Raw genomic sequence first — 20180 nt, 5'->3', positions numbered from 1 at the left:
TTTTTTTAGAAAGTTTATCCACTAAAAAAAGTTAAATCTGTACATGTACAGAAAAACAATAAACAAGAAAGTGGACACTAAAGTGCCGAAAACTTTAAACCTCGCACTAGAATACGAGAGCATGTTTGCACAAACCTTTAAACACGCAAACAGGAACAGCTGCCCTTAAACGTTTGCTTACAAATAGCCTTTTGAGAGAGAAAGAAAGTTAAGTCTAAGCTACTAAGTGCTTTTAGAACTCTGTAAACATCGCACTCAGCTGGCCAGATTTATAATTGTAACATGAAATTTGTACAATGTATAAAAATAATAAATCTATTAAAAATAATACATCTAAGTTTACAAGTGACACTACCATCAGGACTTTATACAAAAACCGCATACAGGCAAAATGTAAAATAATCCCTATGCTGTATTCCGTAAGATAATACAGAATTATTCTAAAAACACTACATCTACCTACAGTAGCTGTATAGGCTAAGTCTTGTCAAGGAACATCACCTTCAGCAACAACGTACATTCATATACAGAGAGAGAGAGAGAGAGAGAGAGAGAGAGAGAGAGAGAGAGAGAGAGAGAGAGAGAGAGAGAGAGATCGAAAGGGGGAAGAAGTCCCGTAAAAGGGTCCTCCTTCTTGCCTCCCTTCCACAGGGACAAAAGAATCTTTAATCCCCCGATCACAGTTCACCTTCTTCTTCTTCCATCTATCATATGCAGATGTCAGGTCTGGAAAGAGGGCTGACTGCGGCCCCTCGGTGGGTTAGGGTTCTCGTCTCTTTCTCTTTTGTATTCTTCTTCTCTTTCTTCTCCGTTTTGTCATCCCAGCGCACTCTGGTCTTCGGAGCAATGGAGGAGGACGCATACTTTCAGAGATTCTTTCCCAAAAACCGAAAATTTGTTATTCTGGTAAGTTCGAACTGAACATTGAAATACACAGAACATATTTTTAATATCTCTAACTGAAAACCCTTATGGAAAGAGTCAACAGACAATAAACCCAAGAGGGCTCCAAAGGGAAATCAGCCTGCAGAGTGAGACAAGTTATAAGGAAAGGTGATAAATAAATAAATGAGGGAATAAATACCAAAATTGACAAGCATGAAATTCAGGAGATGTCAGCAGACAACAGGTATGAATTAGCTCCTGGCTTAAATATTTGGAGATCAGGAAATTCCACAACTGTACTGGGTTAACTATTCCAGATTTTAGTTGCAGCCAAGATGAAACTCCTACAAAACGAAGTACTATTAAACCTGGTGCTAGAAAACAACAAACTATGCTTGTAAAATTCTATTCGTTGATAAAACTGCATGCATGTCACATTCAGGAGATAAATGATCGTCTTAATATTTTTATTACTTATTCATAAAATACCCGACCATTTAACGCAATAAAAGCTTAAGGCATATTTCCATTTCCTTAATTTTCAGAAAGGAAACCCAGGAAGATAAAAGGAAGATAACGAATGTAAAGAAGGAATAAATCTTCGCGTCTTCCTTCTCCTCCCCATCTTCTGGTATCTGGGACCGAAGATACGGATGTCGATAAGAAGATTAACTGGTTAAAAAAAAAAGGGGGGGAGGAGAGATCAAGGCGTATCTCGTCTCTCTGGTTTTAACGCGAAATAGAGAGAGAGAGAGAGAGAGAGAGAGAGAGAGAGAGAGAGAGAGAGAGAGAGAGAGAGATCTTTGGATAAAGAGGAACAAAAAAAGGCAAATGCTAAAACGGAAATTACAAAAATAAAAAAATTTAATCAATTTCTCAGACCATTTTACAAAGTAATGCTCTTTATAAGTAACTTCTACTTTTTTTTTCTGGAAGCCTTAGCCCTTTCAAACTCTTAAGCAGGTTATGTCTATTTAATTCCTCGTAAACCAAGAGAGTTATTTCGCATAAATCATATATACATTATATACATGTGTATACACACACATCGGCATATATATATATATATATATATATATATATATATATATATATATATATATATATATATATATATATATATATGTGTGTGTGTGTGTGTGTGTATGTATGTGAATGTGTGTGTGTATATGTAGAGAGAGAGAGAGAGAGAGAGAGAGAGAGAGAGAGAGAGAGAGAGAGATGAATTTATTAACAAGCAAGAAATGAAAGAAACTAGGGGCAGTCTTGTGTTCCGAAAATACAAGAAATGTCGTACAAAACTATATATACAGCAAAGACCATCATTGGGAAACCTCCTGGCGTCAATGACCTTGGTCGTTACGTCACCAGGTTCCACAAACAAGTCAATCAGTCGATCAAAGGCAAGAGAAAAACAGAAAAAACCAACAACGAAAAGTCCTCTGGGAGGAGAAGCAGCCTGTAGGAGACGAAGACGAAGAAGAAGAAGACTCGTCTCGCTCCTTCGGGACGAAGAGTTTAACAAAACCAACAGACCACTTTCACGCCACCTGAGAACAATCAAAGAAAAAAAAAGAGAAAATAAAAAAACAAAGGGACGAAAGAAGGGCAAAAAGCCGCCAGGGCAACGCTGCAAAAAACGCTTGATTTGATTATTTGCCTTGAGAGAGAGAGAGAGAGAGAGAGAGAGAGAGAGAGAGAGAGAGAGAGAGAGAGAGAGAGAGAGCAGCATAACAACAGTCTTTCATATTCTGACTGACAATTTTATATATAAGTTTCTCTACACGATAGAGGAATACTACGCCTAAGGGTCATATCCACTGTGTATTTAATTTCGCAACTGGCTAATCTGTAGAATAAACACTCAAATTCAACACCAGGAGCACCCCCCCAACCCCCCCCTTGTCTTCAAAACGTCCCGTTCAGATAAAATAGCCGTAATAACACGACTCCCACAAGATGCAATCTATACCAAGGCGAGGAGATCATCTAAGGGCAGAAATCAGGCGAAGCTATTACATGTGAATGAACGAATTATCAAAACTCCTGGGATCATCTTTCCCGCAATCTATCGTTCGCACGGCAGCTTCGACGCAACGGAACGCCACGCACGATACGCAGTAACAATGGACGCAATCAATCGATGATTATGCTGATGTTGTTGTTAATCATATCACTACAGTTGCCAGTTCGTATTTTTCCACCATATGCTATTTATTTTAACAAAAAATATTCTTCATAAAATGAAACGACAAGCTTTCGTACAGGTTCACAAAATCTATTTGGGACTGTTAAGGTTCATCTGCGGTCGAAAGATGTTCTGAGGAGAAAGAGAGAAAGAAAGAAAAAACAAGCATCTGGAACCTGCGTTGTTACTAGAACCGCCAGACCGCATCCAAAAGAACACCCCTCCCCCACTCTTCCCCACCCAAGGGACGACAGTAACATCCCCCTTCCTCACCCCCAATAAAACGCCATCCAGAAGCCCGACCTCCGAAAAATTCACCGTCGGGCGATAATGATACAATGCCCTGAGGCTAAGACACTACTAGCTCTTCATCATCGTCATCCAGGGTAGCTACTGTGTATGAAAGAGAGAGAAAGAGAGAGATTCTTATGCAGAATCTTTACATTTGCTAATCTATCTCCCGTTATATTTAACATTCTTGTATGTCAGAGATGAGCAATGGGATATATTGCGTATTACCTGACAGGCATTATATATATATATATATATATATATATATATATATATATATATATATATATATATATATATATATATATATATACTATACATATATATAATGCATACATCATTATATATATACATACAAATATACATAATTTATTTTTCATAAAACGATTTTTAATATATGCCATTCTTCCGAGGTGCACAGACACACACACACAAGTCGACATAGAGAGAGAGAGAGAAAGAGAGAGAAATATGTACATGACGTACCAGAAAAAATCGAAAGATTATACACAGGGACTTCAGAAGCTCAAGGCGTCGCGTCAGTTGAGGTATCACCTACTTTTTTGTCTTGAAGTTACAATCGTCGCGGGGCAAAGATGGTCGCATAACCCTATCCGAAGGTTCGGATAACTAATTTTTTGTATGTAATTCCTTAGAGAAATGGGAGCCCGTGAGGTCCCTCTTTTACTTGCCGCCTGTCTGTCTGTCTACCTATCTATCTGTCTGTCTGTCGCTCTAAACATACTCTTACAGGGAATTAGTATCCTGACAACATTATCATGAATACTGGCGAAGAGATCCAATCTTCACTATATCCCCGGGCAAAAAATCTACGATTTCGCAAATTATACATCTGTTTAAGCATCTCTCTCTCTCTCTCTCTCTCTCTCTCTCTCTCTCTCTCTCTCTCTCTCTCTCAAAAAAAAAAAAAAAACACAACAAATCATCCAATCCAATTTCATTCACAAAGGGAATGACTAATAACGTCCACAATAAAACGAACATCTTTTCGATCGGGGGACCAAATTGACCCTAGATCCTTGGCCCCGGGACATTCTCTCTCTCTATCATGCGTGTGTGGGCCCCTCTCTCTCTCTCTCTCTCTCTCTCTCTCTCTCTCTCTCTCTCTCTGAGGTTGCCTGGTAGCGGGTGGTCTCTAGCCCTTAAGAGCCCAATGAGATCTTGGTAGCTATCTTATGGTTTTAACAGTTTTATATTCTCATTCTTTCTGAGAGAAGAACAATACTAACTTTTACAATAATTTTTAGCATAAAAAAATAAGTACAAGAAAGCGGTTGCCATAATAATGAGTGCATCAATAATTTCTAATAAAAAAAAGAGATTTAAGAGACTTAATAACAATCACTTAACACAGTTATAATGTTGAAATCCCTTTTGAAGATAATTCGAAGAATCACGAATATTACCTTCCCTGTTGGATCAAGCTGGCTTCGTGCCAACACGGGCTCTTATGTGTAAGAACAGATAAAAAAAATGTTGCTAACAACGAGCCACCCACATCTTAACTTACACAGCCTGCCAAGGAACAAGAGCCCGTTCCAGCATAAGGCTGGCTTTATCTAAACCGAACGAACGAACAAACACATCTCAACGACACACATTCAAATTCTCTGCCCTGCCCCAGACCTCATTCTTCTACTTCTGCCCATCATGCCCACCCATACCCCGCTTTTGATAGCCCCATTAAGCATGAACAGAAAGAGATGACACCAATTTCGGGGAACATGATGTCGGAGGACGGCCGAGAATCTCATGACCCTTTGTTATGAGGGATTTTTATTTCTTTAGGCCTAAGGGACGATCGCATCGCTCCATGCCCAAAGAAGAGCGATGGGGCCCAGGCACAATAGAGAGAGAGTGAGTGAGATTGAGGGAGAGAGAGGGGGAGAGATAGATGCCTTCCTTCTGAGTTAGGATCATTCAAACATTACAGATATAGAACTGGCAGGTTGAGAGCTAGAGCGTTACGAAGCAGCTAGACGCTAATGCGGGTGTGTAAATAACAAACTCATCTTACATACATACAGACACACGCGCACGTACAAACACACACACACACACACACAAAGTGTTGTAGAGACAAGCTCATCCAAGAAGTGTAAAGAAATCGGAAGTTCAGAGATCGCTGTAGTTCTTTCTTACAAATATGTGGTGAAAGTAACCAATAAATTAATACACAAACACATGCACACAGACACACACACACACACACACACATATATATATATTATATATATATATATATATATATATATATATATATATAAAACCACCACTGCATAAAACACTTTATTCCATATTGGTTTATGGCAACCCATAAACGATCACTGTACCCACAGAGAGAGAGAGAGAGAGAGAGAGTAAACATAAACATAATAATAAACATCGCCACAAAAGCCATCGATGACTACGACATACATAACAAAAGCCCTCGTTAAAGTACTCCTGTTATCTCGGGGGAGGAGGACGCTCGTCTGCCCCAAACCCCGGCGGCCAGCAGATCGCGCCACCAGCCACCAAGAGCATATATACCACCGCTTCTATTCTTCCGGGTCATATCGTAGTTGGGCCAAACACCGAACCACGCCCTTCACGGGAGCGCCCGGGTTCAACACAGCGTTTCTTCAGTACAAAGAAACGAAGCAGAGAACAAGCAAAGCAAGCTCTCAGAAAGGTTTGAAGTCGATAAGGGCTGGCGACGATAAATTCAAACCCAATTGCCTAAGACGAGCAGAGAGAGATAAGGATAGAAGAGGAAAAATCTTCAGGTGACCGGACGATGTCAAACGAACTTGCTTAGCTAATTTGAAGCTACGTCAGCGAATGGCTAATTGGATAAATGAATGGATGGGTGAGACACGAACTCGGTGTACTGTAAGCGCTCGGGAAGGATTGTAACAAATAGAACTGGGTACGATCAATTCAAAATCAATCGTCCAAGACAAGCAGAGACAGATAAGAACTGACGAGGAAAATCCTAAGGAATATACAGTAGAGTTTAGGCCAAAGGCCAAGCGCTGGGACCTATGAGGTCATTCAGCGCTGAAATGAAAACTGAAAGTAAAAGGTTACAAAGGTGTAACAAGAGGAAAACCTCGCAGTTGCACTATGAAATCGTTAGGAGAGGGTGGATAGCAAGATGGAATAAAGAGAATATGAATGGAATTACAGTAAAAGGAATTAAAGGAGTTGCAGCTAGGGGCGGAAGGGACGCTGCAAAGAACCTTTAGTAATGCCTACAGTGCACCCCGTGAGGTGCACTGACGGGACTAACCCCATACGGGAAAAAAAAAGAAAATCCTAAGGTGACTGGACGATATAGGATGGACTTGCTTAGTTAATTCGACGCCATGTCAGTGAATGGCTAATTGGATAAATGAGTGAATGAATGAACAAGACATGAACTCCGAGTACTGTTCACTCAGTAGCGTCTGTCTTCTTCCCACGTCCGTTGTGGGATGATTGTGCCCGTTGGCTAAAACTTAAGAAGGGATTTCGTTCTTGTACTTTTCTTCATTATATTATTACTCTTGTTTGATTCACTGTAATACTGCTTCTACTCCAAATCATCACCGTAGTAATAACTCCAAATTGATGACTCGTTTCCTCAATGATTCTACAAGAAATACCATTTTTTTTTTATTAATCAGCAACAGCTGAGTTGAGAAAGCATCCGCGGGGGGAAAGAAATTAATACGGTAAAAATATTTTAACAATTAACTCTTACCCTCACATTATGCAAAGAATAACAGTTTCACAGATAAATCATAGATGACTTCTGGCATCAAATTTCACTCAGTAGATTAGCTGTGCGAGAGGAATGACATTTTCAAAATGTATGTACGTATGATACACACGTACAGAAAATGAATGCAATAAGCATAAACCGACAGATGCTCAATTTCTCCTTCCGTCATCTCTCTCTCTCTTTCTCTCTCCCTTTCTCACTGAGATTGACTCCAAAGAAATACTCCTTTATAGAATCTTTCTTCTCCCATGAATAGAGGCTTCAATGAGTCTTAAGAAGATGGCCGTCCGTCCGATGGGATCGATAAAAGAAGAAGAAGAAGCATGAATAAATTCTTCTCGGGTCTTCATTGTTCGGGATATCGCCTACAATGATAGATGTCCGGGGGTATAATAATGTATATCCCCCTTCCTTTCTCTCTCTCTCTCTCTCTCTCTCTCTCTCTCTCACACACACACAACAATATCATCAATGCGTCTTTTTAAGATTTTCCTCTTGTCCAACTATATATACAAAAAATACTTCCAAAAATACTTGGCATTCATCATGTAACAAAATAATGTTGATGGTAATTTCAGTAATGCTGAAGATTAATGACCACAAAAATAACGCTAATTAGGGAACATTTAACAACAGCTGAATCGGTTGTAATAAACTTACAACAGTCATTTGGGGAATATAATGCTTAGGGATATTTAACTGTATTTCAGCATATTTTGATTTATCCTTGTTTTGCAAAAAAAAAAAAAGTGCACAGAAGGAAATCTCATAACCCCCAGTTTACTAAAGAGGTGTTTTATTTTTTTTTTTTTTTAACAAAACGTTGTACTGACTTAAAGAGCAAACTTTTTCCCCACCTCTTGTTAGAGGAGATTCTAGTTACAAACGCTGCGCTCTGAAACTTTCGTTCACAATTCACGGTCCTACTGTGTGTCAAGCTTCGATAATCTTATTTATTTGAAAATTCATTTTATTTTATGTTCATCGTTTTTTGATAAGCAAAATCTTCATTAAATTGAGAATTAATTGATAAATCAGTCAATAAAGGTAAACACTTTATGATAAGATTAAGAATATATATATATATATATATATATATATATATATATATATATATATATATATATATATATATATAATATATATACATATATACATACATACAGAGGATACATATATACATACATATATATGTATATATGTATATGTGTATATATCACACAAATTAGACAATTTTTTAATTCTTTTTTTTTTGTAATTTATTTGGAGGGTTTTGTGATTTTGCTATTTTTATTAATGTGCTCTTGTGTAACCATATGTGTCCGTGCGTAACGTGATTTTCTAGCTTTGTGTGTATGCATTTAAGCGTGCTCTTGTGTGTGTAATTTTGAACAGCCTTTATAGATTTTTAATGACTAATGTTTCAATGTAATTCAGTTTTAGCCGTTCAGTACTTTAATTAATTTATTTGATTTTCCATAGAATTCCCTGATGATGTGATTATGAATCACGAAACGTAGGAAGCAATAAAGGAAGTGTGAATCTCTAGAGTATATATATATATATATATATATATATATATATATATATATATATATATATGTATATGTATACACACACCAGGTATATAATGAATACGCCGGACAAATAATCATCGAAAACTCATCTGCATCTGGGAAGTAATTATGTGACCCCAAATAACGGTTAAACTTATTAAAACATCCGGGACCCGTGGTAAGCTGTCGAATTTCATTATCGTCGCTTTCTTTTCCCACAGCGTTCATTCATCCGGCGTCAATTTCATCTACCCTTCTATTTCACTTTTTTTTTATTTCTCTTTTCTTTCCTGTGCATGTAATTTTCTTCACCTGGCGTTATTTCTCTCTCTCTCTGCACTTCTCGTAGTTAAAGTCATTCTGAAAACTATCAGATCTAATTTCCTACTCCATTCGTTGTGCAAATTATTACAATCTCAGTATAAAAAGCATTGTTCTTTCTGATTTCGAGCACTTATCAGATCTGACTAACAGTTCGATTCACTGTGCATATTATTACAATCTCTGTACAAGCATATATAATAATGTTTAGTAATTTTGAACACTACCAGGTTTAAATAACCATTTCATTCTCCGCGCTAATTATTACAAGCTATGTACAATCATTAATCTTTTCACATCATCGTTGAATTGAATATAGAATTTAGGCCAAAGACCAAGCACTGGGACCTATGAGGTCATTCAGCGCTGACACGGAAATTGACAGTAAAAGGTTTGAAAGGTGTAACAGGAGGGAAACCTCGAAGTTGCACTATGAATCAATTGTTAGGAGACGGTGGAAAGTAAGTTGGAAGAGAATATGAAAGGAAGTACAGTAAAAGGAACGGAAGGGGTACAACTAGGGGCCGATGGCACGCTGCAAAGAACCTTAAGTAATGCCTACAGTGCATCGCATGAGGTGCACTGACGGCACTATCCCCCTAGGGGGTTGAACATTCTTAAATTCCACGGCGCATTTCCCACTAGATAATTCATTGCCCTTCTAATTTAGACCCGAGCCCCTATTATTCTTAAAAAATTCCCATTACGTCACCGGCCCGAAATTCCACATCCTTGCATGGTTGCCGAATATAATAACAAACACGAAACCACAAATTAAAAAAGATACCGTCTAAATCAGGCGAATTAATATGCTAATACAAGCTATAAACTACAATAGCCTTCAAAGCATGTTAGCCCACGGAGAGATAGGCCTACATAAGACGCCATCCAAGATTTAGGTAGCGCAGTGATCCTTTTCTGAATGGGTAGGCTTAGTATGACCCTAAAGGCAAGGGTAGAAAAAAAAAAAAAAATCCCGGCGAAGGCCTAAGAATTTTTCTTGATAACACTATGCCATACATTTTTTAAACGATGTCTTGGAATTATTGCTCATCTCGTCCACAAAATTTATAGATTTGACCATTATCGGAATCTGATCTCCTCATGCTGTTGGGTAGATATTATTTTTTACGGCAGCTTTGACACAGAAATTTAGGGGCTTGTAGTACATTCAGTTTTTTGCCCCTGTGGCAAATCTCACTTTACATACATAAACTCTCTCTCTCTCTCTCTCTCTCATATATATATATATATATATATATATATATATATATATATATATATATATATATATATATATATATAATGATTATAACACGTGATTTGTTTATCACACATGTGAAAAAATAAGACTATAGAAGAAGGTCCTGGCCGGTTTGGCCATTTCTAAGCCTCTGACTTAGAAATAAGCCAGAACCTTCAACACCTCCTCTCCACATCTTAACCTCTTAGTTATTCACCTGCGGTGATGTGATACACACACACAAATATATAAATACAGTATATATATATATATATATATATATATATATATATATATATATATATATATATATATATATATACATTATACTTACACACACATATATATATATATATATATATATATATATATATATATATATATATATATATATATATATATATATATATATATATATATATATATATATACATTACTTTGGTTGCCAGTTGTTAGTAACAATAACCTGAACCCGAAAAACACTAGCGATAAATAATATAACAGGTATCTATCGACATCCGTTTTTCAAATCCTTTTGACAACACAACTTTAATCTGGACCAGATTGGTTTTCCCACTAATTTCTGACTTATCACCCGCGTGATAACGCCACTTGAAAATTCAATATAACCCAAAGCTCCCATCAATTTTATGGACTATTTACAGTGCTGACTTGAAACAAATAACTTTCACCATTAGTTTTATAGTTCTCCGGCAGTCATAACTCTCGCAGCACTAAGTAAAAACGAGAAATAGAAGATAACGTGACCCCAGGGAAGATTCGTTAGGCTACTTAACGTCACATTAGCTCTGGGTTAACCGAAAAGACAAACGATGCGAAAGCCCTCGAACAATGGCCCGGGAACTTGTTAAAAGACCTTCTTCCACTGGACAGCGCAGGACCGTTTAACAAAAAGAGACACATTTCGATGTGGTTTTTGGGTGTCGGTGAAGATAAAAAAGGACAATGGAAGGCTTCCAGGTTGGTCCTTTCTTCCTCTTCTTCTTTTCCTTCGTCCTCCTCTTCTTCTTCTTCTTCCCCCGGCGTAGGTAAGAGAAAGGGACCCAGTGATGGAATTGCTTTCCCGCCAAAAAAACATATATGGACAGGCCACAAGAGGCGGAAATGGAGGGAAAGAAGAATGAAATTGACACACCTCCCCCCTCCCTCCCTTTTTAAAAGGCTAAATAGATTCCGGTGATCGGGAAAAGCCACACTCTTCCGTGAGAATGAGGAATGTGACGAAAAGGGAAAACGGAATACATCACAAAACCGACTTTTATCCCTTTTCCCTCCATTATGGAAAAGAGTTGCCTTTTGTCCCGGCTGCATTCGCTCCGGTATGGGAACACATTCCTGGTGGCTTTTGCAAGACAATAATGTTACATGCTGCTGCTGCTGCTGCTGTGGTCTGGAACTCGTTTCCCCCTTTTTCATTTCACAGGACGCGTTATTGGCCACGCTCAAGAAGCTCAGTGTTATGTGAAATATGTTCCGTCCTGCGTGAAATGCGTTCCTCTCGGAAGAAAAAGGTCCCTCGCGCAGCCGCAGAGGACTGGAGGATGGGGGAGGAGGAGGAGAACCGCTGCTTAAAAGGAGAATATATATATGTATGTGCTCACCGATGTAGACCGAGCATTGGGTAGGCTACCTTTTAACATCCCCTTCCATTTACGATTGAATGACTTCTAATAAAAATGGGACATTCATTACACCTCTCTTGATTTTTCCTTTTAGGCCCCAGAGAGTGAGTGAGAGTGAGTTGCGTGGGGTAGTTCAGGGTTGAAATACACAAGTTAAAACAGAAAAAAATAACCGTCCCTAACCACAATAGAGAACAGAGGAACAATCGATGTAAAAAGTCATGAATCAACGAACGAAACTCTTCACCTACATTCGCCTCTCTTTAATCAATTACACCGTTATTAACAATGGGACAGTAGGCAACATCAACTTAGCAATAAATAACGATCACAGACGCCATCCTCTCCCGTAACGTATTACTCAGGACTCTTAGCGGGTCCTGGTATCACCATACAAAGTTATTTAGATTTTTCCTCCAACTACCTATCCCGCCTCACAAGTGGAACACACAGAACCAAGACACATTAATATCTTGCATCGCTGCTCTGGTATCTGATGACGTCACTGGAGGAATTTCCGCAATTTACATTTAAAATAAAAAAGGATATGACCTGATCACATGACGTGACGGCTGAGTCCCTTAATCTAATTAGTTTGACGAGAGAGAGAGAGCTTTTGTTCATGAATGTTTCGTGGAAACCGTCTGAGAGAGAGAGAGAGAGAGAGAGAGAGAGCGCTCTCGCTTTTGTTCTTAAATGTATCATGGAAACCTTCTGAGAGAGAGAGAGCGAGCGCTCTCGCTTTTGTTCTTAAATGTTTCATGGAACCCTTCAGAGAGAGAGAGAGAGAGAGAGAGAGCTCTCGCTTTTGTTCTTAACTGTATCATGGAAACCTTCTGAGAGAGAGAGAGAGAGAAGAGAAAGAGAGAGAGAGAGAGAGAGAGAGACGATTTCGCCTTTGTTCTTAAATGTTTCATGGAAACCTTCTGAGAGAGAGAGAGAGAGAGAGAGAGAGAGAGAGAGAGAGAGAGAGAGAGAGAGAGAGAGCGTTCTCGCCTTTGATCTTAAATATTTCAGGGAAACCTTTTGTTCAACTGGCCAGTTTTAAAATAAAGAGACCACGAATTTCGCAGCGAACATGCTATGGCAATTCTAGGAAGCTCTTACATACGTTTCGTGTAAAGTTAGGCTTCTAAGAGAAAATGGACATCTTTTTTTTCGTGATATCACGAAAATACTGAAGCTTCTATATATACTGTATATACTGCATATATGTTACAGGCTGATAGTGAAAGCAAGCATTTCGCGAACTGCCTGATATTTCAGGCAGATAGCGAAGCGCACTTAGGGACATTTGATCCCCCCAGGGACTAGTACTAAACACGGCGAAACAGTGACTCACATACGCTGTTTCGCCGTGTTTAGTACTATCCCCCGGGAGATCAAATGTCTCCCAACTGCATTTCGCTATCTGTCTGAAATTTCGGGCAGTTCGTGATCCGTGAAATGCCTGGTTTCGCTATCTGCCTATAACATATACATGGCCGGGCGAAAGGTATTTTCCCGCGAAATGATGGCACCGAGCCGTATCCTGCAAACAACTTATCTAAAGTGATTCCAAGTGCCAAACGTATTTTACCGCCTGGAGGCATGTCATAGCAAGTGTAATATTGAGGTAAAGAAAGAAGGCTAGTCAGGAAACATGAAAATAAAATACGCTCAATTGGTCTTACTGAAATAGAAAAGCAACAGAAAGTTACGATTATCTTTAGGAGCGCGAATACAGGAGAATAACATTTGCGCTGATTTTATACTTCATTTAGGGATTGAAAAAACTGACGGAGCATCTTATCAACTAAATATATGTATTGTTTACTGAGTGATTTCGATGTACGACTTTCAAATCCCTTCATTTACTACAAGAAGTTTCCCTGTTAAAAAAAAAAAAAAAATGGTAATCATAATTTAAATCGTAACGGGCAGATACCATTCCTGGGCGCATTTTCCCGCGATGTAACCGAGTAGCCTACCGGGATGTTTCCCTGAAAAAAGCGGGACGCCACATCTTAAAAACCAACTATACAATTTTCTTGAAAATAATCTCATTATGTTTCCCACGAAGTACTAATCTGACCTACCCAAGTGGCATGGCAAAAGAAACCGGGGCTGGTGCAATACTAGCATACATCTCAGGAATTTGCTTCCTGGGCAGGGTAAAGTGTTTCAACCGAGAAATTCGTTATCGCCTTTCTAGCCTGCGCCTCCAACATCAGTCTTGTTCAAACTGACCCTCATTTACTAATTTCACATTTGCTCAATTTTCTTCGTTCTGCTCAGGCTCTTCTACACTCAAAGTATTCAACTGAAGAAGCCCTCCAGGCTTATTTCACACGAATTCTTGCAGTTAGAACAATTACAGTTATAACAACATACAACTTGCAAAACCGCATAGCTACCTATGTGCAGCAGTAAACAGGCAACTATCCATTTTGGGAATTGAAGACTATAAAAGTAATTTTTAATACAAACGACTCCCTACTTTACGATTAACAGAACATTTTTATCGCGCGTTTAAAAATTCAGTGGAAGAACGGAATGAACAAAATGTCAACCGCAAAACACGCACGCAAATCTAAGACTTAAAGTTACACCTCGGCTACACGCAACCTTCCTAAAAAAATGAGCCATAAATCAACTTCATGTTAAGCCCGAAGACAATAATAATAGAAATGAATAGCCCGAATCTACGATTTAAATAATAAAGAAATCTGTGACCGCGTCAGCAAGAAAGTAAACCTGACGAGGGGGGCAAATCTGTCTATGACTTCACTCGACACACGACATACGGGTCAGAGGCGGCGAGTACGCGATCACATTGTCCAGCAAAGATGGCGGACGGAAAAGCCAGCCGGTGGCCGGCTTGCGATACGAAGACACCGCCGCTCGAGTTGTTGAAATGTTTAGATTTATATATATATATATATATATATATATATATATATATATATATATATATATATATATATATTATATATATATATATATATATATATATATATATATATATATAATATATATATATATATATTATATATATATATATATAAAGTTATATATATATATTATACATATTATATATATATATGTATTATATATATATATATATATTATATATATATATATATATATATATATATATATATATATATATATATATATATATATACATATATACACACACACACATTCACGTCTTTCTTATAATCTAACAGTCAAATTAAACAGGCCCATAAGACAATATTTACACGACAAAACCATATATTCCGATTAACAAGCTTCTGTAATCTATATGAGTGTGTGTATGTATTTATGTATGTAGGTATGCATGTATGTATGTTACATCTTGTCCAGATGCGTGTGCAATCTTAGAGAATCCCTGAATAATAGTAGGTAAGTAAGAGAGAGAGAGAGAGAGAGAGAGAGAGAGAGAGAGAGAGAGAGAGAGAGAGAGAGAGAGAGAGAATTATCATTGCTCTTCTACACGATAGGCCTACAGCAAAAGTATATTTCGCGACAGGCTTACAGCCAGCACTCCTGCGGTGTATGATGCTAGCGACAATGTTTCAATTTTACACTAATGTATAAATCATTCTCTTTAAATCCGGTATCGAGTAAGGTCTAAAGCCCACATTTTTCTTAGTGAATTCCATGGTGGATTTCAGTACTTCCTCTTAAAAATTGTACCAGACTGCCGGTGACATTACTACAACTTCCAAAATTAAAATGCATGTCTCGGAAATTAATACTTAAAATCTTACTCCTTTTCTTATGCTCCAGCCAATATCCTGTTCAAAGCAGACAATGACATCGTATATAATCCTTTTGACACGACCATCCTTTAACTGAACTGATGCTTCGCGGCCTTAGTTCGATGAGAGAGAGAGAGAGAGAGAGAGAGAGAGGAGAGAGAGAGAGAGAGAGAGAGAGAGAGAGAAATACAAAATTCATGAGTTTGAAATACCCTCTCAGCAAGGGACCCTGTTTTGTGTTGCAACTTGCATATTTGATTAAGGGGAGCATATATCTAACACTCCCCCACTGATATCATTTGATAAAACTCCATTCGCCTTACAGAAATTGCTCCCAGTTCACAAATCAGACGATGGAGAGCCTCAATCCATCACCAGTATGAGCTAACAGGTAGACAATTAAAGGTGATATATTTCAACCTTAACCGAAATACCTCTTATAGGCTTCCGAAGACCATAAATTTCTGTGCGGATAGGCCTATATGACGGAGCCACTGGGAACGCAAGTGACTCTCTCTCTCTCTCTCTCTGTTTCTTTCCACGAGGTATCTTTTACCAAATCTGATGTTTCCTTCTCTAAAAGCAAGCCAAAATAAAATAAATTATTAAACTGTTATAATAATACAGAAGTCTTACAGCATGCAAGATGTCCAGAAATTGGTCTAAGATCCTCGACTTTCAGTAACTTCAAGCCGGCTTGAAACAGATCTGGGAATTTAATAACCTCGCTCTTCTCAGGCGACGGATACGTGGAAGGGCTTCGAAGGTACAAATGATTAATTTATTATGTGAGTTCTGTCGTCCCGTCAACAAAGGTCACCGTTCCCGCCCTGAGATGAAAAAAAAGCGAGGGCAGATAAACATTGATGATGGCAACAGGAAGGATATGTGCGCACTGTCAGGAAGAAATGTCAGAATTTGACACCAAAAAAGGGTTAAAGAATCATTCAATCCACTCTATGTTTTACAAAAGTAAATAAAACGTAACTTTGAGGGGGTTTTACTAAACGCTGCATTTGATAGTTATATAACAGTAGACGTTCCGTAGACTAGTCTTTGGGGCCCCTCTGAATGGACTCCTGTACATTTTTGTCTTCTCCCTAAATTAACCTTCTTCAGTAATTTTCCGCGCCTCTTCCAGAGTTCAAATTATGTACGTCCTTTTTTCCCGTGTCTTTTTTATCCAGCTTCTGGAGGGCAGGTATTCCCCCCAAATGTTCTTTATTTGCTATATATTGTTTTATTTACATTGTTGGACAAAATTATTTCTTTTGTCTAATTCCTCTCTATAAGTTGCGTTTTGGTAGGTCGTCCACAAAATAGTTCAAATCCATATTAGTTCTAGGGTATCTGTTATTATACTATTCTACTTTTTTCAACGCTGTCTTTGTTTTATTTGAGAAATATTCTTAACGATCTTTTTACGTTAGACTCCTTTCACATTTCGGTGTGTACAATTTGTCTATCCTCGCCTTGATTCGGTTGGCAATGTTCTGAAGATTCAGAAGTTCTTTTTCACTGAATTTAAGAACTCTCGCAGCATACAAGAATGAGACACTCACCAACTTTTTTTTTTTTTTTTTTTTTTTTTTTAGAATGATTACTTAAGTAATGTTACACGCTGTTAGTATTGATGCGTTACACTAGATTTGAGAAGTTTCTCACCTTTGGTACACATTCCTTCTTGTTCTCACTGAGGCAATTTATTCGTTGACTTTTAGTACTAAGTATTTCGTAGACTTTGTTCCTTCGATCACTTCAGTATGGTCTGAAAGCTTTTTCTGGCTCTTAATAATGTGGTTGTTCTTTCCACTTACTGAATATTTTGCGTTATTATTGCCAGAATTTTCAAACTTGCTTTGGTATCCTGTTATTTTTTTTTAACAATTAAATGTTAATATCACAAAAGGAATTGAAAATCCATCTCATCTTCGTCTAATTACTGTACTCATGTTTTCTCCCTAGAGTACATATTATCTTCCATTACTTTTATAATACAGCTGTCTGAATTTCACCATTTTGTACCTGATTCCTTCTCTGATGCGAGTTAGATGCTTTTTCTGGAAATCAACTGCTATTATTAAACAGGGCCTTTTTACTTTCTGTGGTGGTCTGCTACACACTCACTGAATGCATTCAAATTATCGGAAACATTTGGTACGAACCCTGCCTGTCGTTCATTCATTAAGCAATTTTCCATCATATGCTCCTCTGTCTTATTCCTTACCATTCCCGTGGGAATTTTCGTGGAGGTATTTGTAAGGGCAACTGGTCATAGGTTCAAAAATGATGGCTTCCTTGTTTTGGGTATATGAATGCGGTTGCTAGAGAGTCCCAGTTTACGTATAACGTATTCTTCTAATAGTTAGCTTCTTATAGCCGCTTTTAAAATCTCCAATACATATTTTCAGTATCTGGCAAATATCTACAACTGGAAAAGCAACATTACTGAAGTGCTTTTTTACCTACAGGAAGTTAAGTAAATCAATACATGAAGACAATAAGCTCCTATGAAATGCTATTTAACATCGAAAGCACAGCAGCCTGTGTGTGTGTGTGTGTGTGTGTGTGTGAGAGAGAGAGAGAGAGAGAGAGAGAGAGAGAGAGAGAGAGAGAGAGAGAGAGATAAAAATTCCTTCATCAGCCGGAATATGATTTGGGTGTGACATTATAAAGGCTTAGGCGTGTCGCACAACATAGGCCTATCTTTACAGAGCACCGATGAAGATACCTGGGTGAAATCATTGACATGTGACCATGTAATACTTGGCGGATCTAGGTGAAGAATTTTGTGTGGATCAGTTGGGGGATACAAATGTTTTCTGTAGAAAATTAGACCGAAGTATTGTGTGTCCATCGAGATGCCTTAGTTTTTCTTGGGAGATATTTGGGCGGTCGTTTTATGCTTTGATTGAGATGCGTGACACATTTTATGCCCCTCTCGGAATGCTTAATAGTATCCTAAAGAGTGCTTTGGCGAATACTTTTGTAGATAAGTATTAAAACTATCATAAGACATCTTTTATGATATCCAGCCGAATCTAAGATACTTGCAGACATAAGCAAAATCTCTTATGTGTATAATTTTCACACACACACACATGCATCCTTGAATTTCTGTGTATCGAATGGAAGATAGTACAAATACTGGATACTGATTATGAATGTACCTCTTAGCCTATTCTAACCGGAATATATGTATGAATTTTTGAAATATCTGCGAGAATGCCAGTGTATCCTTCATGTGACCGAATGTATCATAGGAGAACAATTTATCCATAACCTTTCGTTAGTAGCCCAATGTATCCGAATGTCCCTCCCGGGATAATCGGTCTAACGCTTTAGTGAATTTATCCCCTTGGATACATTACTTTTGCCCGCGTATCTCTGGTTATTTAAACGTATCATTCTAAAGATATACACACGTTTGCTTATGAATGTTTGGTTACATTTTGCGGGATACTTCGGCTATGTATCCAGAGATATTAGGCAACTCCATATGTGCATGGATTAACAATCTACCTAGACTTACCACAGTGAAACATAACGATGTGCTTTTGTACACAAATATTAGTTTCTTTTTAACGATCAACTGATTAAGAGAATGACTACAACTAAAATGAGGTCTAGCCGGCACTACCAGCTACAGTCACTGACATGCAAACAGAGCCGGTGGCCGTAGTTGCTATACCAGTCTACAGAAATTAATCATTATTGACGTGAGAGGCCGTTAATACCAGTTAGAAGTATACTGTAAATTATTCGCGAACTCAATTCATGGTTGAATTTATTTAGAGAATGAATTAAAGCATGCATCCGATAATAGTCATAACAATCATAATTTTTACAAATAATACGCGATTTGTTGTTACTGCACTGCTGCAAGTTACAAAGATGACAACTAGGCCTACACAACACGGACATTGCAAACTATGACATCCTAAATAAATACGCAAACGAAAATCTACAAAAATAACGCACTTGGATATCTACCCTAGCTACAGGAATCGGTTAGCATAAATTATCCAAGTACTCACTTGTGACTTGTAATTCCTTGACCTTGGAGGCATAAAAAATGACGGCTTATCCTAATTCAAGAAATTACAGCCTGGCCCGGCGCTTTCTCGCGCTCTCGAACTGCCATGACGAGTCTAGACAAAATGCTACAAAGTCTCATTATCAATTGGCGGCTTCTTGTGCTTAATAATAATAATAATAATAATAATAATAATAATAATAATAATAATAAATAGGCAACAAGAATTTTGAAATTTTTATTTGCTTATATAACACATAGGCCTTAGTCTCAATATTAACTGGCGACTTCTTGTGCTTCATAATAATAATAATAATAATAACAATAATAATAATAACAATAATAAACAGGCAACAAGAAGTTTGAAATCTTTATTTGCTTACAAAACACATAGGCCTACGGGGTTATATCGCACAGGTCATACTAACCATACGCAAGTAGGCTACTCATTGCTTCATAAGAATTATTATATAGTCTAAACATTTAAATGAAATAAAGG

At 37.8% G+C, this 20180-nt stretch overlaps 1 protein-coding gene across 1 annotated transcript in view; it reads right to left on the bottom strand.

Annotated features, from left to right (window-relative positions):
- The window catches only part of LOC136849777 (calcium-activated chloride channel regulator 1-like), an 80101-nt gene that overhangs the window by 59137 nt on the left and 784 nt on the right, over positions 1-20180 (bottom strand). The gene's annotated exons all lie outside the window — the stretch shown is intronic.

Source organism: Macrobrachium rosenbergii, chromosome 21 (genome assembly GCF_040412425.1).
Source record: "Macrobrachium rosenbergii isolate ZJJX-2024 chromosome 21, ASM4041242v1, whole genome shotgun sequence".
Lineage (NCBI taxonomy): Eukaryota > Metazoa > Arthropoda > Malacostraca > Decapoda > Palaemonidae > Macrobrachium > Macrobrachium rosenbergii.
Note: the sequence above shows the minus strand (reverse complement) of the source record. Positions and strands in the feature narration are given on the sequence as shown.